Below are 15,148 nucleotides of genomic sequence, written 5' to 3'. Positions count from 1 at the left end.
CCAAGGGCACCGTAGCTCCCTGCTCCTGCTTTTACCCCAATCTTGCACGGCTGAGTGGATTTCACGCTGGCTGTGAGTGAGACGGACGGATCTTTCAGTTTTCAATTAGCAAACGCCTCGCTCTTTAAACAAGCAGCACAGCAAACAGATGCACTGAGTGATTGATGACAGGGAGCATCTGCGGCCAAGCGGCAGGCGGCTTCCTGGAGGCTCCCGCTTCCCAGGCTGCCAGGGCCCTCTGGAGGTCACTCACTGCCTGCCCTGCCTGCAGGCAGAGCTGTACCCAGTCCAAGTAGGCCAGGCAGGGGCAGGGTGGCCCTTTTCCTTATAGCTTTCCTGGAAAAGGGGACACACGGGCCTTTTTGACATTCTCATCTGTATGTTCCCGAACCTCGGTCAGGAAGTTCTTCCTGGTGTGCTACCTTAATCTTTATTTGTACCTTTTTATTGTTGAAAGTGCTCAGCTGATGATTACTAATGGGTGTTAGGGGTAGAAGATGGGTTGAGGCAGGTGGTGGTTTTGTTGGCCCATGGTAATGAGGGAACAAAGGACCAAGCCAACAGAGAATGAGGAAGACCTAGAACTTTCCCCTGTGCTCTAAGAGCTACCTCTGAGGTGGAGAATGAGGCCTGGCTGGAACTTGGAAGGAGAGTCCCTTGCTGGCCTCTGTCAAACTCTGATGCACCCACAGACTGGTACAGCCGCCCTTCTGAAATTATTCCACAGAAAGCAGGGAAAAGCCATCATGGGGGGGGGGTCAGAAGCAGAACAGAACTGGGGTCCCATGGGACTTGGTTCATGTCCAAACTCTTGGGAAAGCTCTGAATATCTCTGTGCCTCAATTTGCTCAGCTGTAGAATGGGGATAGAGATCCATATTGCAGTGTTAGCATGAAGATTAAACGGAAATGACAACCAGTACATCCTGGTGTTTGATCCATGCTGCCCATTTCCCCTCGTACAGAAAGCTTGAGCTAGAGAAGCCTGGAGGAAATGCAGACACGCTCTGTGTGGTGTTCCAATTCTAGATTTCCTAACCGAGTTTGCAGATGAACACTGTACTCCAGTAATTTCTTCTTCTCTCATCCTCCCCGTCTTTTGTCATTTAATTTTTAACCCATTTGCAAATAACTCTGAGAACAGTAAGCTGGCAGTCCTTCTGGGTCAGAGGAGGTGTGGGGCAAAAAGAAATTATTATTTCTCTCCAAGGGCCGAAAATGTTAGAGAGGGGCAGGAGTCTTGGTCACCGATGCTGCTGAGGGAGCCACAGTCCCACATCTGAGTTGTCCAGTGAGGGAGGTTCAGGTGCCTGAGGAAGGCGGAGACGGGGGGGAGGAGGCGATCCTCTTAAAAGGACAGAGGTTCAGGGTACTGTCTCTGACCAAGGCAGGAGAGCAGAGGGAGTTACGTGAGAATGTTGACCTCTGTAGTCGCCCTTAGAGGATGACGCCCTTACTGGAAGACTATACTGGGTTTGTCCACATGCATGTGAAATGGACATTTGTAGATAATCTTGCATCCTCTGATTTTGGAACAGTAAAGAATACAGGTGTGACCTGCTTTAAGAAAGTCTCTAATTCTTCAGAATTACAAAATAGATAAAGTGTAAATATCCATATTAGAAACTTATTTAATTGCCTGACTGGAAGAGGTCATAAAAATATACACATATTTGCACACCCAGATTCATAGTAGCATTATTCACAGGTGCCAAAAGGTAGAAGCAACCCAAGTGTCCATTGACCGGTGAACAGATAACAGAATGTGGTCTGTGTGTAGACTGGAATAATCTGGCTGCAAAGTGCAGGTATTCAGCACTTGGAGAGAAATCATGAAGTATCAAAAGGGTGTGTTTATTTCTTTTTTGCCCACACCTCCTCTGACCCAGAAGGACTGCCAGCTTATCTTTCTCAGAGGCATTGCAAACCCAGTAAGAACAATCCTGTCACTTGCTACAATATGCATGGAACCTGAGGGCATTATGCTAAGTACAACTGCCCATCACAAAAGGACAAATACTGTATGATTCCACTTATATAAGATACCTAAAGAAGTCAGAGTGGACTGGCAGTTGCCAGGGGCTGGAGGGAAAGGTAAATAGGGAGTTTGTATTTAAAAGGTACAGAGTTTCGGGGCACCTGGGTGACTCAGATGGTTAAGCATCTGCCTTCGGCTCAGGTCATGATCCCAGGGTCATGGGATCGAGTCTCACATCGGGCTTCCTGCTCAGTGGGGAGTGTGCTTCTCCCTCTCCCACTGCTGCTCCCCTTGTTTGTGCCCTCTCTCTGTCAAATAAATAAATAAATCTTTTTTAAAAAAGTACAGAGTTTCAGATTGAGGAGACGAGAAAGTTCTGTGGGTAGATGGTGGTGGACGGGCACACAACAAAGTGAATGAACGTAATGCCGCTTCATAATGGTTAAGATGGTAAAGTATGTGGTGTGTATTTTACTGCAATAAAAAATGTAGAAAGCTTGTGTGTCAGTGGCTACTGCAGTTGCTCTGTGTGAAAACAACCAAAACATCTCGGAAATGACCAGGTAGATAGGTGGGAAAGCACCTGAACTTAGAAAATAATCCATCTACATAGAACTTCTGAAGTTGTATTTGGGGAAACACAATTGGTACTGCCTTGGATTTCTTCAGCCTTTTCTGCAGATATCAAAGCACTTTCTCATCAGTGGTCTCATTTACCTCCCGGTAGCCTTGTGACGTCAAGAAGATCACTAATTTCGGAGAGCCCTGAGAGGGTTCTTAAAGCTCCCCAGCTTCCAGAAGACGGGAGCAGACAATGGGATTCAGATGATACTTTTCCAATAGTTTGCAAATGCAAGCACCATTGCACCACTCAGGTTTTGAATGGAGTGGTGCAGCTCAGGGAAAGCTCTCAATAGTGAGGAAAAGCTCAATCCAGGCTTTCAGCATTGAGGATGAGCCAATCCGGAGCCGAGGTATTTTTAGTCTCTAAGCCAACCAGCAGCATTTGGGACTCTCTTCTTCACAAGCTGCTCCCCTGCATGTGTTCGCGGAGGCTGAGGACCATACCCGACCGTGCACGCCCTCCCAGCCTCTGAGACAGTCAGGGCATTGGGCAGGGAGAGCCATGGACGGAAGAAACAAATAATTCGGACCATTTAAGCAGAAAAAGAATTCAGGGAAAATATTGTAATAGCTCACAGAATCCCAGTGGAGGTTAAAGAACCAGGCTTGTAAAACCGGAACAAAAGAGCTAGATGCTGTTAGGTCTTCAGCTGAAATCGAGCCCACGCCGCAGCCCAGCGAGAGCGCAGTTGCTGCAGGTAAACGCGGCACACCAGATGGCCGGGCCACGGCTGCTGGCAGCAGACACTGGCGTCCCCCTGGCGCTCTGTTACGCTGCTGCTGGAAACTGAAAGTTGTGGCTACTGGTGCGGCCTCTAGAAAGGATGCTCCCCTCTCCCTGCCTCTCTGAGTCACTGGCTCTTGAGTCTAAATCTGGGGTATCCGCCTGTCATTGAGCCTACCAAGAACCACATGGTGAGGGGTCCTCTGGCTTAGCAAAGGACAAAAGCTTGCGGAACCAAGCAGCAATCGTCCCTACATCCCAGATCCAAAGGAAGAAAGAAACCAGAGTCCTGTCCATCCCACTTTCCGAATGCCACCCTGATCTGTCCACTCTCCACCCTCGCTGCCACCACTCCAATCCAGGTCGCCACCAACCTCTCAGGCAGATTATGACCAAAGCCTTCTCCCGGCCTCCCACCTCCAGCCCATTTTCCACACTGCACTGATGCTGTTTCTAACACATGGATCTGATCGTGTTGCCCCTGCTTAAAACCTCCCAAGGTCTTTCCTTCATCTTTGAGATGAATTCTAATCCTGTTAAAGTGGATTCGAAGTTTGCCGTATCTGTCCCTTGCCTCTGTCCCAGCCTCATCTCTGCTAGGACCCCCTCTAAAGTAGATGATCAATGAATGAACACACGAGTTTGGGAAAGGGTCACGGAGATGATCTGCTCCAGAGTTCCGCAAATGTCAGTCCTTAAACTGGATGCCATAGAAAAACCTGGGAAATGAAGAGAAAAAAAAATACAGATTTGATCTACTAGGTCAGAATTTAGGGGGCAGCTGTTAGGGTTCTGTATTTCTACAACTCCAACCAGTGGTTCTGAGCACCAGCCGGCTGGGGAGGCACTAATTTAATGTGTACCCCTCCTTTTACAGATGTGGGAGCTGAGGCCCAGAGAGGTTAAACACTAAGGATATAGAAAGCCACTTTGTTGTTGTAATGAAACAAGACTTGGAGCAAAGTTAACCTGACACATTTAGCGTTATATATATCATTATTGTGCCACATGGTAATTAGGCATAAATAGTGGGTAAGTTATTCAGAGGGAGGACTATTATTACAGTTATAGAAACCAAGCATTTGGGGGTCCACCTGGGAGAAAGGGAAAGGGGCCATTGGGAAAGATGGGGGTGCTTCTGTGAGGTCTCCTGGAGGGTTCCCAAGTCTGCCACCTGGGCTCTGATGGATCTGCTGGCAGGTGGGTCTGTCCACAGATTTGGGGAGCCAGGGGGTTGCTAGGCTGCTGGGAAGTGATTCAAGGCAAGCCTGTAAAGACTGGAGAAAGACGAAAAAGCACCCGGCCCCTTCTTCCAGCGAGGGAGGCTTCTCGGGAAGACGGAGGAGAAGCAATATAGACCTGGGCTCCTTCTGCTGCAGGAACACACAGAGGAATTGGTTTGAAGAAATGCCTTTTTCAGGCAGAAACATCTCCCTCACACAGAGCTCCCTTCATCTGAAATGCCCGACCCACAGACCCGGCCTCCCCCCTCACTGGTCTCTCCAGGCCCTGCTCGTCAAGCTCGTTGTGCTCTGCTCTGGCTTCTCTCTGCTTCTGCCTGCACCTCTGTCTCTGTCTCCCTCCTGCTGACTGCTCCCCCCTTGGCCCCTCCAGGCCCCTCCAGTGGTAATGGAGTCCCATTATCACTAGTCCTGAAAGGCTGCATTATCCTTTCTGGTTTCTCTACACCCTAGCTCCACTTTCGTAACAGTCTTCTTTACTAAACTCTTCTCAAATTACCCCATTTGCGTGTGTTATCCGTCTCCCGCCGAGACTCAGACTGGTAGAGCTCCCAAAGTGAAAACCCGGGCTTCAGGGCAGGGGCTTCGGGGAGCAAGACAGGATAAGGGAATCCAGTCATAGTCGGGAATGAGAACCAAGGGCAGACCCCCATGGGACCAAATAATGTGGCGGGTATTGGAAAGCTCATAGAGTAAGAAGCAGTTCAAACTAATTTAAGTGGATAGCAGCTTCCAGGCAGTAGAAGAATTTGGCTCTATTTTTGGCTCTCCACCATCCAGTCCTGCTCGCCCTTTGAGAGACTCTCCCATGGGATTACCGGCCATGGGTCTCACCCATAGGCTAAAGGAGGGGTCTTTCCTCTCTGCACCCCCTGGCAGGCAGGGCATGAGCATGTGACTTGGGTTCAGCCAATTGGATGCTCTCATCTCTACTTTGACCCTGGAGCCGTGACTCTCCAGTGAAAGATCCCAAGGAGTCCTTCGTGGGGTGGCTGGTGTGCCCCGCGGTGGCTGTTCGAATGCCTTAGACAGACAGCTCCTGCTAAAGGCCACCGTGTCCACTTCCTCTCACCACAGCTGCCTCAGTGGCTGCCCATCTTCTAAGGTGAGGTCTTTGTTCTGGGACCCCACCATTCTCTACTCAATTCCTAACCTGCTTAAGCTAGCCGGGATCCGTTGCTGGTGACCGCACCAGGGACCCTGACATGTGACTGGCCTAGAGCTCCCTAAAAGGTCTCAGATGGGATGCCCTGAGCTGAGGTGAGGTTGGCCCCAAGGGGGATCTTCAGGTTCCCACACCAGCCCACGATAATCTGCAGCCCAAGGCACTATACCTTCTGGCTCGTGCCAGGGGACTCTCCCGGCTTACTTTCTTTGGCTGCATTAACCTCCCAAACCAAGTGTGAAATCCAAGGCAGAAGAAACCCTTGGAATCTACCACTGACTCTTTCCCCATCACCTCACCTCCACACGCCTGAGGCATCCTCTTGGCTTCTCCAGCTCCACAGCTCACCGCCCATCTCCCCCAAGATGGTCATCGCCCTCAGAACTCTTGGCATCCAGGCCATTCTAACCCCACCCCCACTACCTTCCTTTTTGGTGTGGACAGTCCCCCTCTCCCCTCAGATCTACACAGAATAAATTGGTATTTTGCAACTTTAAAAAACTAAAAGAAAACCAAACACAGACCAAATGGAAAATAATGAAAAGGCCAGGCAAGACACATCCTGTTTGTCGAGCACACAGGCTTCATCCCAGGGTTATTGAAGGCTCACCTCGGGCCACCTTGGCCGGTACAGGCTTGGATATGTCTCCAGTGTCGGCCTGGCCCGGGGGCTCCCAGTTGCTTCCAGGATTGGCTCCCTTGCCTCTCTATTCCGTGGGGCCTCTCCAAACCTGACCGGGCTGCTCTTTGACACACCCATCACTCTTGTCACTGGAGACCCTTGCCGCTGGACCCCGAGACTCCTCAAGTATTCCCTGGGGCCCAGGCTGCTCTGTCATCGTCTCTCTCCACCAGAGAGTTTTCTAAGACTTTGAGAATCCCACCCTTGGGGCGCTGGGTAGTGCAGTCGTTAAGCGTCTGCCTTTGGCTCAGGGCGTGATCCCTGCGTTCCAGGATCGAGTCCCACATCGGGCTTCTCCGCTGGGAGCCTGCGTCTTCCTCTCCCACTCCCCTGCTGTGTTCCCTCTCTCGCTGGCTGTCTCCCTGGCACATAAATAAATAAAATCTTAAAAAAAAAAAAAAAAAGAAAGAAACCCACCCTTGCCCCTGATCCAAGTCTAAACGTGCCAGTCACGGTTTGGGAAAGGAGGAAGCAAAGAGCTCCGGGGACTCGCCCTGCAGGCACCGTGGTTGGCACGTCAGCGTTCCTCTTCATCCTCACGACACTCTGATCTCCCAGATGCGCAGCGGGCTCTGAAAGTGCTGCAAGAGAGAGAGAACCAGGATCCAAGGTGGGTCTCCTCCAGCCCCAGGCCCAGAGCTTGGTCACGCATGTCCTCACCGAGCGTCTGTGCCAGGGACGGCAAAGCAGCTTCATCTCATGTACCGGTTCGCATTGACTTTATGGCTGCCTGGAGCGTGCAGTGAGGAGGGTGAAGCCACACCTGCGCTCGGTGGGAGAGAGTCTCGTGAGAAACTGGAGATGCCTGGCGTGGGGAGAACCGGAGAGGGTGACAGGCAGCCCAGGCGCCACGGAGCTGCTGCCCCCGAGCCGAGCCATTTTTGTGGCAGGTGCCACGGTAGCCAGAGCCTCCCTGCCACGTGGAGGAGCACGCCTCTTCTCGGGGATTCAAGTCTCAGCCTTGCTCCTGACTGGCCCCATGACCTTAGGCAAGTCACGGCACCTCGTTGAGCCCCAGTTGCCCTGTCAGTAGAATCTAGCTGAGCGTGAGGCTTCCTTACCTCCAAGGCGTCCGGAAGTATGAGCTGGCATAATGCGTACAGGGCCTTCCACACAGTAAGCCCCTGAGGAATGCGAGTAGTCGTGGACGTGGCTGCTGGTGTGGCCATGATGCTCTCAAGCAGCGGTGCCCACGTGGGTACACGCACTAGCTCCCTGTTTCTACGACCTGCTAAGGTAAAAAGGGCCCAGTTGGCTCCAAGTCTTACAAAACTCCCAGCTGGCCCGTACTCTCCTTCAAGTGCCATGGGATCTGTGCCAGTCAGCACCGGGTCTGTGTTTACCATGAAGCCCATTCCTTTCCAGTCTACAGTCAGACATTTCAAATCCTCCCCAGGGGCTCCCCCACCTTGTTACTGTGATTACATGTCCTGATTGTTTCATTAAGTTCCTTTTCGTAGAGAGGCTGGTAAATGCCTGGTAGAACGTGGGAGCTAATTATCATCTTAATTGGAGAGGATGACCTGGTAAATAAAAATGTGTAATTTAATTAATTATCAAGGTGTGCCCTATAAAGGTTAATGAGAAATCAAAACCCATAGCCGAAGGTTTTGAAGTTTCTGGGCAGAGAATTCCCAAGCTTTGGAAGCAATAGGGGTCCGCCTCTGCGGCATAGCAAGCTATGGACCCTTGTCCTCACTTGGACCAGAAGATTAGATCCGTGGCCCTTTCTAATAGGGGAGAAGGTGGCTCATGGATCCAGTACTGGGTTGCTGTTTGTTTGTTTGGGTTTGGTTTGGTTTTGTTTTTTACATTTATTCATTTTATTGTTTCTTAAGGGCCTTGTGCTTTTATAATGAGTTAGGGCTGCCCATCCTCCAGGGATATCTATTGTTCTTCCCACATGGTGTCTTAGGAACAAATTCTCCTGCTTTGGATGCCTTCTTTCCAGAATCACCTGGCACCTTCTGTCCACAGCGGACTGGCCATGCCTCATGTCCACGGTGTCTGCCTTGCGCGGGCCTCCCCTATCCCCTATCTTGGGCTTCCTCTGTGGCAAAATGATCCCCATGGTTTCCTGTAGAACCTATTCCGGTAAACAAACTTTCCCATTCCCTTGGACCCGCCGTCCAAATGGCTCTTTTTTTTCCCCCGCTTAATGGAAACTTGGCTCTTTCTCCAAATGCTGCTTCCCCTGCAGGCTTCTCCATCAAGAATTGCTATTTCTTCCACAACCCACAAATGTCTCTGTCGGGAGGCAGGGATGGCATTCTCCATGCTCCCTGACACTGCCTGTCCTCTGGGAGCCCGTGTCTCTACTCCACCGTCCCCCTGTCTTCTCCAGGACCCGGCAACTTCCTGCCTTGCAGCCCGCTCTGTCCCCAGTCCTGTGGTGACGCTGGGTGCTCTTGTCATCTGCCTCCCAGGGCTTGGGTGGCTCAGCTGTAGTTGGTGCCGGTCGCCTCCTCTCAACCGCAGCCCTCATGGCCACGACCAGGGTCTGGTCGGCAGCTTGCACGGCTCCACCGCAAGCATCCACTCGGACTTGGCCTTCTCATCTCTGCACCTGTTCCTCAGCTGCGGTGCCCCTTCCCGGCTTCAGCCCTGTCGGCACCTCGTGCTGCCGGCACGCTCACCCTGTCAGCCTGCACTCTCGTCTCCTATCTCGGTCTAGCCTGGACTCCATGGTTTCTCATCTGAAATGGCTCTATTGCCGGGATTTTTTTTCTCTTGCCATCCTAAGCCCTCAGGTTATCCTCCTTATGCAGTATGTCCCTATTCTCCCTACTCCGAGGCATGCACACCTCTCTCTGACTGGCTCACAATTCTTTCTGGCCCCCTATCTGCCATGGTGCACTATGGGCAAGACTTCGTACCCTGCCTATTGATGGTGAGACTGAGATTGCCATGTGACCGTGGGCAGAAGTGACCACGTGCCTGTTCCGAGCCAAGGCGTTAAGACATCGTGCGTGTTTCCTCCCTCTTCAGCCTCCGCCAGCAGGATGAGCAGGACGTGCTCTGGCCAGTTCACAGGCGCACGGAGGCCGGGCGTCCCAAGGAGCAGACTGGCAGCACGATGCAGGGCCAACCTGCAGACATGCGAGAGTCAGATAAGTGTTTATTCTTACCTAAAGCCACTGAGACTGGGCGTCGTTTATTATACAGCGTGATTGCAGCACGCTTGACTGAACCAATCCCCTGTATCTTAATCTGCTTCCTTCCTTCTAAACCCTTCCATCGATGTTAAGACATGCTTACATCTCTCCCACCTAACAAAACACACCCTCCATCCCTGTGTGCTCTTGTAGTGATTGCCCTTCTCAGCTGTACGCAAGATTCTCAAAAGAAGTGTCTCTTGTCACTGTCCCCAGGACCCACTCCTTGTTCTTGCTTCTGCTTACTGTGGTCTGGCTTACTCCCGCTACTTCCCCGAATCCGCTGTCCCAGAGCTGCCATTTTTTTCAGCAAATACTGAGCACTATTCCTGCTGCGGCCGGACACGGGGGGTGCAGCAGGAAAAGGCGGGGAGGGGCTCTGTCAGCCTCGTGAAGCTCCTGGTCTTGGGGCCCATGCACAAGAAACTAGACGGTGGCAAGCGGAGGGCAGGTGCCCGTGTATCATGTAATCAACCCCCCAGGGGCCTTGTGGGAGGAATTTGATAAACATTTGGTAATACAAAAGAATTAACTTACAAAATAGGAAAGAATTAACAAGACACTCACAAGTGAAACATGAGAAGCACAAAGCAGAGCTTTACTTGCTGAGTCCCCTGGAAGACTATTATTGATAATTGAGTGTTATCACAAAACTAGCGTTTGGGTAAATGTCTAATTTAACATCAGCTGCGTGGTTGGTGCTTCATAACTGCTTATTAAATACATGTAGTGTTTGGTAATTTAAGGGACTTAAATTATAACATTTTATTATCCTTACAACATGTCATTGGAATATAAAAAAACTGCATTTCTTAAAGGTTAAGTAAATTTCTCAAGATCAGTCAACCAGTAAGTAGTGAAGTCACAATTGGATCTTAGGGCTTCTGGATGGGAGGAGGGGGGAATCTGTGCTTTTTCCCTGAAGCATGGAAAGTCTGTCTACATGTCAAGTGTGGCATGGGGGAGGCCTTTGCAAGGGACGCCTGAGCTGAGCTGTGTCAGATTGGTAGCATTTGGGTAGACCAAAAGCAGTACGGAGAAGAACTTCTTGGGAAAAGGACCAGCATGAACACAGGAATGGAAAGGGTTCGGCATCCTGCTTTCAACGGACAGAAAGGAGAGGGTCTGCTTTAGGCAGAGGGGTCCCGTGGCTGGGGCAGCATCCTGTCCAGGGGTCAGGTTGAACTCCAGGTGCTGACTCTGAATGGCAACTCTTTGGCTCTAATAATTGAGCACCAAATGGTTGTAGATTACAAGCATCCAGGACAAAAAAGAAACATGGTAACTAACACATGGATTGTTATCAAAGGGGAGAGAGGACATCACGAGCTTCTCCACCTTCAACCTGCAAGACGGCATAAGACACTGGTAGATATTCACACGGCTAGATGTGTTTGTGTGCACGTCCCAGAGCGCGCTACCTTCGTGGGACCAGCGGAAGATGCCTGTTTCCTAGACGAAGCCGTGTGACTCACTAGAATTCACAAGGCCTCGAATAAACGTTAGTGTAAAATTATAACTGTTTGCAAGTCCTCCAATGAGTATAAAGTTTCAGTTATGCAAGATGAGTAACTTCTAGAGATATGATATATGATAGTGTCTAAAGCTTATAATTCTGTATTGTGCACTTAAAATTTTATTAAGAGAAAAAACATTTTATTAAGAGGGTAAATCTCTTGTTAAGTGTTATTACTACACGCACACACACACACAGACACCACAAGGAGGCACAAGGAAACTTTTGGAGGTGATATGTCTGTTACCTTGATTGTGGTGGATGGTTTCATGGGTGTGTGCGTCCGTCCAGACTCTTGAATTACAGATATCAAATGTGGGCAGTGTTTGCATATGTTGATTCTACCTCGATAAAGCTATTGTAAAAAATAAGAAGTAGCTGAAATGAAGCTAGAGCGTGTAGCTTTACGATACAAAGACCAAGAGGGAGGCGGAGCCAGAACTGGAGACACTGGCGAGATGCCGGGGCTGCCTGGGGCTGGGAATGGCTGCGCGCACGCGGGTGGACAGTATGAATGAGGCTGCAGAGTTAGTTGAAGCCCCTAAGTGTTAAAATGGATAGCCCGTTTCAGGTGCATTTACTCCAACTTCCCCAACTCAATTTCGAATAACTTCTTCATACTTGACAAGGAGACGAGGGCTTTCCTGGCACTACGTGTTTTCAGTGATTGTGCATTTTATGACCCCCCTTCTCTACCACACTAGCAGTCCTGCCCACAGATCAATGCTGGAGGAACCACAACTGAGCAAAAAGGGGAGAATGAAATTCACCCCCAATCTCAGCACCTGTTGATAAATACGTCTCCCAGAATCCTTGGATAAATTTTAAAACAAAAATAAGAGCATACTACACATACTATGTATACCCTGGTTTTTTGTTTGATGATAGAACATTGAACATCTGTTTGTGCCGTAAATATTCTCCCACAGCCCGCTTTCCCAGCTGCGCGGTGGTCTGTGCGACTGCAGTCACCGTGAACCCGTTGTGTGACATCTGAGCTTCGGATCTCATACGCGTGGCTGATATTTTGGTGAGTCTATGTATTATTATTTCCTCAGGGTCTCTTGCCTACCTTTCCAGCCTCATTCCTGCCTCTCTTTCTGGCCAAACTGAACTTCTTTGGGCTCCTTCAGCACACCACAGTCTCTGCCTCTTGTGCTTTCCTGCGACCTAGAACATTCTTCCTCCACCTGCAAGCTCACACTTAGCTAACCCCTAATCATCTTGCAGACATCGCTGCCTCATATGAGCTTCCCCTGACACCATGTCCTCCCCATCACCGCCACCGACAGGGTCAGCTGTCCCTCGTGCACTGGCCACCGCCGCCTGGCTTCCCTCTGCCAGAGTGGGAGTCAGATCTGTTTCCCTATGTCTCCCCTTCACTGAGTTGTAATGTCCATAAAGATTGGGATTCAGTCTGTCTTGGTCAATGGACTTGGAAGAGGGCCCAGCACATAATTGGAACTCTATAAAAATCTGCTGAACAAGAAATAAATATATCTCTAAGAATTAAACAGCTGGGTCAAAGGATGCACTTTTCAAGGCTTATGACACATATTGCCAAATTGAACCCTCCAAAGACCTTCCTAGCTTACCTGTACTCCACTGTGTGTGTGCTCATTTCCTCACGCCCTGGGTAGCCTTGCTTAATTTCCCTGCACACGGCTTTATTTAGGGAGTGCTGACCGGAATGATGTGCACTGGGTTATTGAAAAGTCTCAACTCAGTAGGGTATAAACACGAAAGTTAATTTTTTCCAGTCACTGCTCTCTGCTGTGTTCTGTCGAATCCCTTTTCCCCATCACTTAATGGTATTTTGGGCAGAAAGTGAATGTTCCTGTCACATTCAGTTATTAAAAACTCAGTCGAGTCAGTTTAAAACTCCAAATCCGTATCTGATTCAAAGCTCTTCCTCCCCCAGGCCCCCAGCTGCAGACAGACAGGCTCTTGGGACCCAGAGGTGGGAGAAGCAGCGTGGGCTCTTCCTACACCTTGCGCTCTCTCTGCCCTCTTATCTGTCTAGCTTTCTGGGCTTAGGGGCAGGAAGAGGGGATGGGGAGGTGTGAGGCATCTCAGCACGGCGGGGGGCCAGCGGTGGCAAGAAGGGCTCTCCCATCTTGGCCTGGTTCTGGTCCCATGTGAGGCTAGTGGAGCCTACTGAGGTGGCTGCGTCCATGTGGATGGCGGGTGGTGGTTTGGATGAATGCTTAACTCAACCTGGGTCTCGCCTCATACAAGGACCCCCTCAGAGAGGAAGAGCCACAGTCTCCCTTCACCTGGGACTATGGCCCTCAACCCTTTCTGGATGAAGGCTCTCCTCACTTGTCATGACAATTATCTGGGCAGCCCACAGCTCCTAACCCTCCACATTCTACACTCCTTTAGGGGTAACCACAGGAAATGCTGTGGACTTCCTCTGTATACTCCAAGGGCTGAGGGGAGGTGGGATGGGGGTACCTCAAGTCTTTCCTCTCAAAGGCATCTAGAGCTTCTTCTCCTGCTGGCATGAGCCACCTCCATAGGCCTCTTATAAAAATCTCTAGGCCAGAAGTAACTGATGGTCTCTGAGATAACGTATGTCTTCCGATGGGGAGAAAAGGGAACGGCCTCTCACCACAGACACTGTGAGGTTGGCAGCTCTGACGCGACCTCCCCACATTGTCCGGTCCTCTACCTATATAAGCAAGAGTACAGGAGCAGGGGTCAGGATGGGGGGTGGGTTGAAGGTGGACGCTGCTTCCTAAACCTGCGGCTGCAAACCACTCCGTCCTATCGCCAGGATGCTTTGGCTCTGCTCCTGGGCAGCTGTCTTTAGAATGCAAGCTCCCCAGTGCCTCCTGTCCGCTGCCCTGGTTTGGACCTTAGCCACGATCTGGGGACACCAGACAAATCTCCCTCATCATCTTGTTGCAGATGTACCAGTCTTGGTCCTCAACAGTATTTTTACAATAATTGCAGAACCAGATTACACATGGCTATTTCTTAGAGCAGCGCTAGATAAAAGCTGAGGGCAAGACAAGGCAATTTGGACTTGCGGGGAAAATAGCCACATAAAATGAGAGAGACAGAGTCCAGAGCACTGTGATGTGGGAGTGGGGGAGGGCAAAGAGTGGACAATGATAGAGTAGGCGCTCTTGTGCCTCCAGGGGCCTTTCGGGTCAGGGGACCTCTCTGTCCAGTCTTGTCCGTTGTCAGGGACAATCAGACATCTCATGCAAAGAGGAGAGTTGGAAAGAAAGGGGCCCCAGTGAAACCCTCTCACCCTGCCTCAGTCCTCCCAATGCACATGTCACGTCCAGTTGAGCTGATGCTGTCGCTGAAGTCCTGCCTGCACCACTGGTACTGGCTGTAATAATCCAGGGGCCACTTCCTGGAGGCCGAGCTATTACAGGCTGGTTGGGTGAGTGCAGAGGTGGCCACGGGATGGGGGGGGGGGCTAAGGATTGTTTCCAGCCCCCAGCATCCATGAGAGAAGGAAGCTTGGACAGGGTTTCAATGGATCAATCACTGTGAGAAGGGCCCTCTTCCCTGCAAAGCTCTCTGGCACAGTTTGTGGAAATGAGCTCCTCAATATTGCAATTACAGTCAGAGTGTTGGGAGCCTTGGGATTCATTCATCTTGACTTCAGCATCGATTTCTTGTTCAGTAATTAGCTTACCAGAGCCCCTGATGGCATAATCGCTCCATTTACATAATTAAGACATAAATCTTGAGCCTGGAGAGCAGCCAGGACACTAAGGACACTGGACACTAAGGGCAGCAGGTGCTCGGCAGCTTGTAGGCCCAGTTCTAAACTCTCACCTGCTGATTCCATTTGCCTCCGTGACTTCAACGGGCTGAGAACTTTGCCTTCAAAACATTTTCTTTGAAAGCTCATGCCAAGGAGATCAGTCCACTTCAACTAGGCTTACAGAGAGGCTCTCATGGCTTTAAAATACGCTCACAACTTCTTTGGCACTCGATCCTTCAAAAGGAGGAGTCTAATTCCCTTTCCCTTCAATGTGGGCCAGAATCAATCGGTGACTTGCTTCTTAAGAATAGACTGTGGCAGATGGTGTGTGATT

The 15,148-nt window shown here is 50.4% G+C and overlaps 1 long non-coding RNA gene across 1 annotated transcript; it reads right to left on the bottom strand.

Annotated features, from left to right (window-relative positions):
• Window positions 1-3,171: 3,171 nt before the first annotated feature.
• Window positions 3,172-7,757, bottom strand: LOC121102859. The gene is made up of 3 exons (XR_005834952.1): window positions 7,475-7,757; window positions 6,831-7,218; window positions 3,172-4,044 (listed from the first exon to the last, which is right to left on the bottom strand). It is a non-coding gene; the product is annotated as an uncharacterized LOC121102859 (long non-coding RNA).
• Between the last annotated feature and the right edge of the window lie 7,391 nt (window positions 7,758-15,148).

The sequence above is a fragment of the Ursus maritimus genome, unplaced genomic scaffold (assembly GCF_017311325.1).
Source record: "Ursus maritimus isolate PB19 unplaced genomic scaffold, ASM1731132v1 scaffold_16, whole genome shotgun sequence".
NCBI lineage: Eukaryota > Metazoa > Chordata > Mammalia > Carnivora > Ursidae > Ursus > Ursus maritimus.
Note: the sequence above shows the minus strand (reverse complement) of the source record. Positions and strands in the feature narration are given on the sequence as shown.